The 7,051-nt window shown below is 40.6% G+C and overlaps 1 long non-coding RNA gene across 1 annotated transcript; it reads right to left on the bottom strand.

Annotated features, from left to right (window-relative positions):
- Positions 1 to 1,163: 1,163 nt before the first annotated feature.
- LOC149311936 (uncharacterized) lies at positions 1,164 to 5,554 on the bottom strand. Its single transcript, XR_016281520.1, has 2 exons — positions 5,293 to 5,554; positions 1,164 to 1,462 (listed from the first exon to the last, which is right to left on the bottom strand). It is a non-coding gene; the product is annotated as an uncharacterized LOC149311936 (long non-coding RNA).
- Between the last annotated feature and the right edge of the window lie 1,497 nt (positions 5,555 to 7,051).

Below are 7,051 nucleotides of genomic sequence, written 5' to 3' on the forward strand. Positions count from 1 at the left end.
GTGGCATACACACACACACACACACACATATATATATACAATTTTCACTTTATTGAGGTAGGAGCAGTGGGATTTTAAGACGGCCTTTCCTCTCCAAATGTCTTCTTGGAAGGCATGGCGTCCCAAAGAGGACACAGTTTGTGCCGTTTTGACAGTATATGCAAAAACACGTTGCCCATTTGCTAATGGGGAAAATTTCGCAAGCTTTGTTTTGCTTTGGGCAAAATGTGGAGATTTAAAGGGTAGCAAGAGGCCCTGAGAACTGGAGGGTGAGATTTATTCGTGCCATCTGTTATTTTATTTGAGCTTCTGAAGGTGCAGATCATTTTCAAAACAAGCAAATCGTAGGGACTTTAAAAATCCTACTGTCTTCACACACAGCTGTAAACCCCTTAAGTCAGACTCAGGCTTGCCTGTTTGTTGCTTTAATACAGCCCTTCCCTGTTAAAACAGCACCATAAGAGGCATTCCTCCCTCTCCATATTCAGAGTCCTTGTGTTTATTTTGGGCAGCCTGCACAGGCCATATGTGGGGAGGCCAGACCTGGGAGAAAGAAGCTGTGAAGGGAAACAACCAAAACAAGATTCAGCAGAACAGACAAGCCACTAATATTGCAAGTGAGAAGGTCAAAGAAAGACAATTGTGGAAAATGCAGCCGTTTTGAGTTATTAGTTCCTGTGAGAAATGTAGCTCCGGCATGATAATTTGCATCATCTTTCCTAGTTCAGAATCACAGTTCCTAATGGGGAAAATGAATCTGAACCTCACAGATTATTGTGTCCATAAGAAAATGATCCTAGTACAATATTTAAAGCAAGCTCAGAGCCACTTTCTGTGCAATGTTTTCCCCGCTCTAAACCTGAGGAAGGAGACTACCAGCCTCTTTCATGCTACCTACTTATTTCTTTCCGTTAGTCTCAAAGGTGCTACAAGATCCCTTTCATACCAATTCCCCTCTCTCAGTTATTTGGAAATGTCATTTACCACATTTCCTTGTCAAGGAGGCTTACATCAATTTAAAAACAAAACCACTGTACTGTATGTATACATTGGTTTTGGGAAAGCTATATTACTAGAGCTAAATAAACAGTAAGTTGTGGCACACACACACATATCATTTAGTAACATATCACTTTTGAAAACAATTTTGTAGACTCCTGGGATAAGATCTATTGAAAGCAACAGAGTTTATTTGTATGTATACAGATTTGGACGTGAGAGCCAGCATGGTGCGATGGTCTGAACGTCGGACTACAACACTGGAGATCAGAGATTAAATCAGCCAAGTTTACAGTTGCCTCCACTGAAAAATATGTTTGAGATGATGAATATTGATATGAAAGCTATGATCCTCAAAAGCTGATTCACACAAGCAATTAATCATTCAGTCTTGTCAACTCCACACCATCAGCAAAGAATCAACTTGTATGTGTGTTCTTAATCTGTGAGCTGCCTTGGGCATCTAAATGAAATAAGTAAATAAATAAAAATAAGTGTTATGCTGAATTTTAGTAGGAGCAGTAAGAAGTAAAGCATGCTGATTACAATCACTTGTACTTAAAGAGGAAGAATGGTGGAGGGCTGTTCATTTTACGTTGTTCAGCATTTATGTTCATGAAATGAGTGGAGTGCTGAGTTTTCAGCAACCTCTGTGAACTGTTTCTCATAGAACATTTTTACAGCTCTACAAACACAATATTTTGCAAAATGCTTCCTAGCTGGATCTTCACTAGGCACAATGGAAGGATATTTGATGGATGCTGTCTCTTCCCACAATTACTGATGGCTGAGGGATACAGGATGTCTCAGCTGGATCCAGGCATGGTGAAGGAATATTTGGCAGTTGTGTCCAATTCTGTATATATACAGGCTGATCAAAGGGGTATAACTGCAGGGGTGAGGCAGAATGAGGGTATTAACCCTTCAATAAGAATTCTGTCCATCCAAGTGAAAGTTTCCTTCAGTACCCAATTTCTAACACCAAAGAGACCGAGACACTAAAAGTCATTCACATGTCACACCTAAAATTCTTATGGGTGTTGCAGTCCAAACATATCTGGAGGACTACATATTCCTGGATCATTTCTTGTTCCTAAGTAAATTTATCCTACCATCTTTGGTTCTGGTCTATGTGGAATGGCCTGCCCAAAGAGACTTGATAGCTGAATACTCTGTCTGAATTTATAATAATAATAGGATTTATTTATATGTCGCTTAATCACTGGGAATCCGGGTGGCTTACAACAGAGGGGATAACAGACGGTTCCCTGCCCTCAGGCTTACAATCTAAAAACACACGACACAAAAGGAGAAGGGAATGGTGGGGGGGAGGGGATAAGGTCCAGTGGTTCTTCTCTCCCTCTTAGGCCTGGACCAAGGCAGATGGACTGGAGGGAGGGCTCTTCTTCTTCAGGCTAACCCTGGTGGAGCTGGGCCTACCTGGTCACTCCCTCGCAGGCCGGAGGATGGCAGTTATGGCGGGAGGAGTCTTAAAAGAGCAATAAAGTCCAGTTTCTTCCAGCAGCCTTATCCTGGTGATTTTTAAACAGTGAATTTTAAATGCTGAATTTTAGATGTGTATTGTTTTAATATGTGTACATTGTGCGTTTTAGCAAGTGTTTTAACTAATGTTGTCTGTTAATTGTTCTTGTCCACTGACTCGATCCATGGAGAGAGGTGAGGAAGAAATCTATTATTGTTGTTGCTGTTGTTATTTTATTATATTTGGTGTCTTCACATTTCCTTTGCCTGTCCCTTTTCTTCGGATACCTAAGCTGTATTTCTAACTGCTCAATGGCTAAAAATGTTGGGACTGAATGAAAATTTCATGAAGCAGAATTCTTATTTAGGGGGACAATGCCCTCATTTTGCCCCTGACTATCTGATATTTTGAACCATCATAGTACACAGCTGCTCCCGACTTGTGATGAGCTATCATCACAAATCGTTTTACAGTTCATAAAGTACTGTGATACCTTTGAATTTGTTACTATGCTTTAATGGCATGCTGCTTCCTGTTACTATGTGTGTTGCTCACTTTAGGCTGTGCACAGCAATTAAGTATTCTGATAAGCTGCAAAGGTGCTCAATTTACACTGCTGAAGTAATCAGCACTCTGGAGAGCGCTTGCCACCTTGTTTTGTTTAGTATCAGCAGATGGAGGGAGAAGAAGCACACAAGAAAATTAAGCTTGCAGTCACTGTGGAATGGAACTGATGAGAAAATGGATGGATAAGATGAAAATCAGCAACATGATTAGGGCTCCAAATAAAGTTTGAAGTGCTTTCACTGTATACTATCCACCTTGTATTTTCTTTATGTGGACAGTATGGCAGAAGTATGGCCTAGTGGTCTGAGAATTGGACTACGACTCTGGAGACTAGGGTTCAAATCCCAGCTTGGCTATGGAAACCCGTTGGGTGACCTTGGGCAAGGCACACTCTCTCAGACTCAGAGAATGGCAATGGCAAATTTCCTCTGAACAAATCTCGCGTAGAAAATAATGTGATAGAGTCACCATAAGTTGGAAACAACTTGAAGGCACATAAGGACAACAACATGGTAGAAAACCCTATAAAATTAATTGCCATAAGTTGACAGGCAATTTGTAGGCATTGCATGTGCACACATACACAAACACATACAACAACACAACACTTCCAGAGCAGGGATAGGTCACATGTGGCCTTTATATGCCTTTTGTGTAGCCCTTCAAATGTCTCTTTGCCTCATGCACAGAAAGTATAGCTAGGGAGAAATTGACAATATAATAAAACTATTTTATAACAATGTCTCAAATGAATGAAACCACAACTCTACCATATATACAATAACCACATTATTATGTATGTAACCATATTGTAGTATACTATAAAATACAGACTATAGTAGTATACTGCAATATGGTTACATACATATTAACAAGGTCTTTGTATGTATGGTAGAGTTGTGGTTTTGTTCCTATGGGACATTATACTGTCAGTTTCTCCCCAGCTATACTTTCTATGTTTTCTGTGAAACCCTCCTGTTGTGTGTTCTCTGCTGCAAGTGCCACTGCCAATATTATCGCCAGCATCAAATGCAGTATAAACACCAAAACTGAAACATTTTCTCTCTGTACCCCTGACCCAAACCTCAGTGATTCTGCTGGGAAGTGGCATATGGGGAATGTACACTGTATTACCAAACCACACAAAAAGATGGCAATTTTTATGACTGTGCTGCTTGCTAGGATGACAAATTTAGCAAGAGCAGGGCAAAGATGCAGGTCTCAAAGCCTCCCCCAAGAGTAAGTACTTGACCACCCTGCCTAAGGTACTTGCTAGAAGGAGATGCAGTGAAAGCTAGTAATTGAACTTAAGGCAGTGGTTCTCAAATGGTGGGGCAGGAACCCTATGGTGTATCTGAGAGTTGCATTTATAGCAAAATATAGCAATAATTTTTCAGTGAACCAGGTTAACCACTTTGCTAAAATTTTACAGTTGACTTAATTCCCTTGCAGTCATTTGTTAGTTTCCACAAATTGTTCTACAACATTGTAATTTGCATATATTTTATCATTTTGATCTTTTGTTCACTTCACATTTCCTAGATTCAGTCAGAAAATCAGACAAAGCATTAAGTATCAGATAACTGATGAATACTAATGGCAAATGTTTCAAATACACTGTTTTTCAGGTTAATGTTCAAGTACAGAAGTATCAAAACATGTACATTCTGCCCTCTGTATCCACATATTTTTTTATCCTCTGATTCCAACATCCATGACTTGAAAATATTTTTAAAAAATATAAATTCCAAAAAGCAAATCTTGATTTTGCCATTTTATATAAGGGAAACCATTTTGCTACACAACTGTAGGTAATGGGACTTAGGCACCCACAGATTTTCATCCTGGAACCAAACCCCAGTGGATACCAAGGGCCCACTGTACATCTGCTCTTGCAAACATTTCTTTTCCAAAGGGGGGAAAATATTTTGCATCCTGTTATGAAAAAGCCTATCAGATACAACTCACACATTACTTTAAATGTTTGTTATAGAATCATAGATCATCATCACTTCTTCTCCAAGGTTGCTAACAAATGCATGATTTGAAATTGCTGTGACATCTCGCTGATGGAAAATGGGTAAAATGTATTGTCTTCTATAAACTCCTTATTGCTGCCTATCAGCTTCACAAAGACATTCTAATAAGGAATGTAAGTAAAAGAAAGAGGAATTATTCATGTGGTGTAATCTTATCTTTAGTGGCATCAAGGAAATGAAGCAAAGATGGTTACTTTTACTTACATTTTACTCAAGAAATATGCATTCTGTGATGAGATTCATATAGGCACACTCATTCCACTGCCGTCTGGTCTAAGCCATGCTCAATTGCCACTGAATGCTGACAGTCCTTTGGAAAAAAGGAGCAGGAAAAGGCAACTGAAATGCTCTGTTTGACACAAGGGTTTCCAACGTATAGCCCTCAACCTAAATTTAAAAGGCCTCTGGAAGTTATTAGTTCAGACTTCTGCCAGAATGACTTGTCTCTTTCCCACCAGCCCGCCTGGTAAAGAGAGATAGGGAAAGGAGGGCAGCTGAACCAGAAAAAGAAAACAGATGGATTCCAGACCTGTTCACCACTGGCTTCAGCCCCAACAACTGCCAGCAGGGAGCTTCTGAGTCTGACAGTCTACTCTCAAGGGAAATGCAGTCCCAACCAAATAAAAAGTTGCCTCTAGTTGCTTTGTATCAAATAGTTCTATTTGCCTGGCTACTTTGTATTTCCTGCTATCACCAGAAAAAGGGAATCCACTTTTTTTTAGGTCACTCTATCATTGTCCACCTAGCTTAGTACTGACAGTAGCTTTTATAGTCTCTGGTAGAGAAAAAAGACATTCTTCACCAAGACACCATGGGCTTTTCACTACTACTCCTTAGAGATGGGTCTGACGTCCAAAAAACACTGCAGAAATAATCTACGATGAGACCGCTTTAATTGTCCTGGCTCAATGCGAGGGGATTCTGAAAAGTGCAATTTTGTGAGACATTTAGCCTTCTCTGTAAGAGAGCTCTGGTGCAACAAGAAACAACAATTCCCAGGATTCCCTAGCACTGAGCCAGGGCAATTAAAGCAGTCTTAAACTGGATTATTTCTGCAGTATGTTTTGGACCTGAGAGCATATGTCCTACTAGTGAGGAGATCTTTGTTATTGGGATAGACTGCCAGAGGAACTGGTGGCCTCTCCTTCTCTGGAGATAAAGTGATACAGGGCTGGCCAGTTGGTCTGAAAAATTAACTCTTGGTTTCATGGCTCCTTCTGCTGCAGTTGCTCCAGAGCTCTCCCAGTTCTGAACACAATCAGTTCAGAGGGCTGGCACTGGGAAAGCTCCCACACAACCCAGAGCAGCTGTAAAATTAAATCTATTTGCCATCCCCATAAAAAATGGTCCTGTCAACCGCCCCGAGATTGGCCAGGCATCACCTGGAAAACTGTGTCCAGTTCCAGGCACCACAATTCAAAAGCTGGAGTATGTCCAGAGGAGGGAAACCAAAATGGTGACGGGTCTGGAAACCATACTTTATGAGGAGAGACTTGGGGAGCTGGGTATGTTTAGCCTGGAGAAGAGATGGTTAAGAGGTGATATGATAGCCCGGTTTAAATATTTGAAGGAGTGTCATGTTGAGGATGGAGCAAACTTGTGTTTTCTCCTGCTCCAGAGAATAAGGCACGGAAAAGAGATTCCACCTCAACATTAGGAAGAACTTTCTGACAGCAAGAGCTGTTTGACAGTGGAACACATCCCCTCGGAAAGTGATGGAGTCTCCTTCTTTGGAGATATTAAACAGAGGCTGTCAGGGGTGCTTTGATTGTGTCTTCATGCATGGCAGGGGATAGAGTTTGATGGTCCTTGAGGTCTCTTCTAACACTATGATTCTATGTCATGTCAGGGATACTCTAGTTGCTAGATTCCTCTACTAACAGAAGGTTGGACTATTTGACCTCAAGGGATGGCATCCAGTTGTAGCATTCATAATAAAAATTGGGGTAAATGGACTGGAAAG

Source organism: Sceloporus occidentalis, unplaced genomic scaffold (assembly GCF_023333645.1).
Source record: "Sceloporus occidentalis isolate IW3139 unplaced genomic scaffold, rSceOcc1.0.p SCAF_5, whole genome shotgun sequence".
Classification (NCBI taxonomy): domain Eukaryota; kingdom Metazoa; phylum Chordata; class Lepidosauria; order Squamata; family Phrynosomatidae; genus Sceloporus; species Sceloporus occidentalis.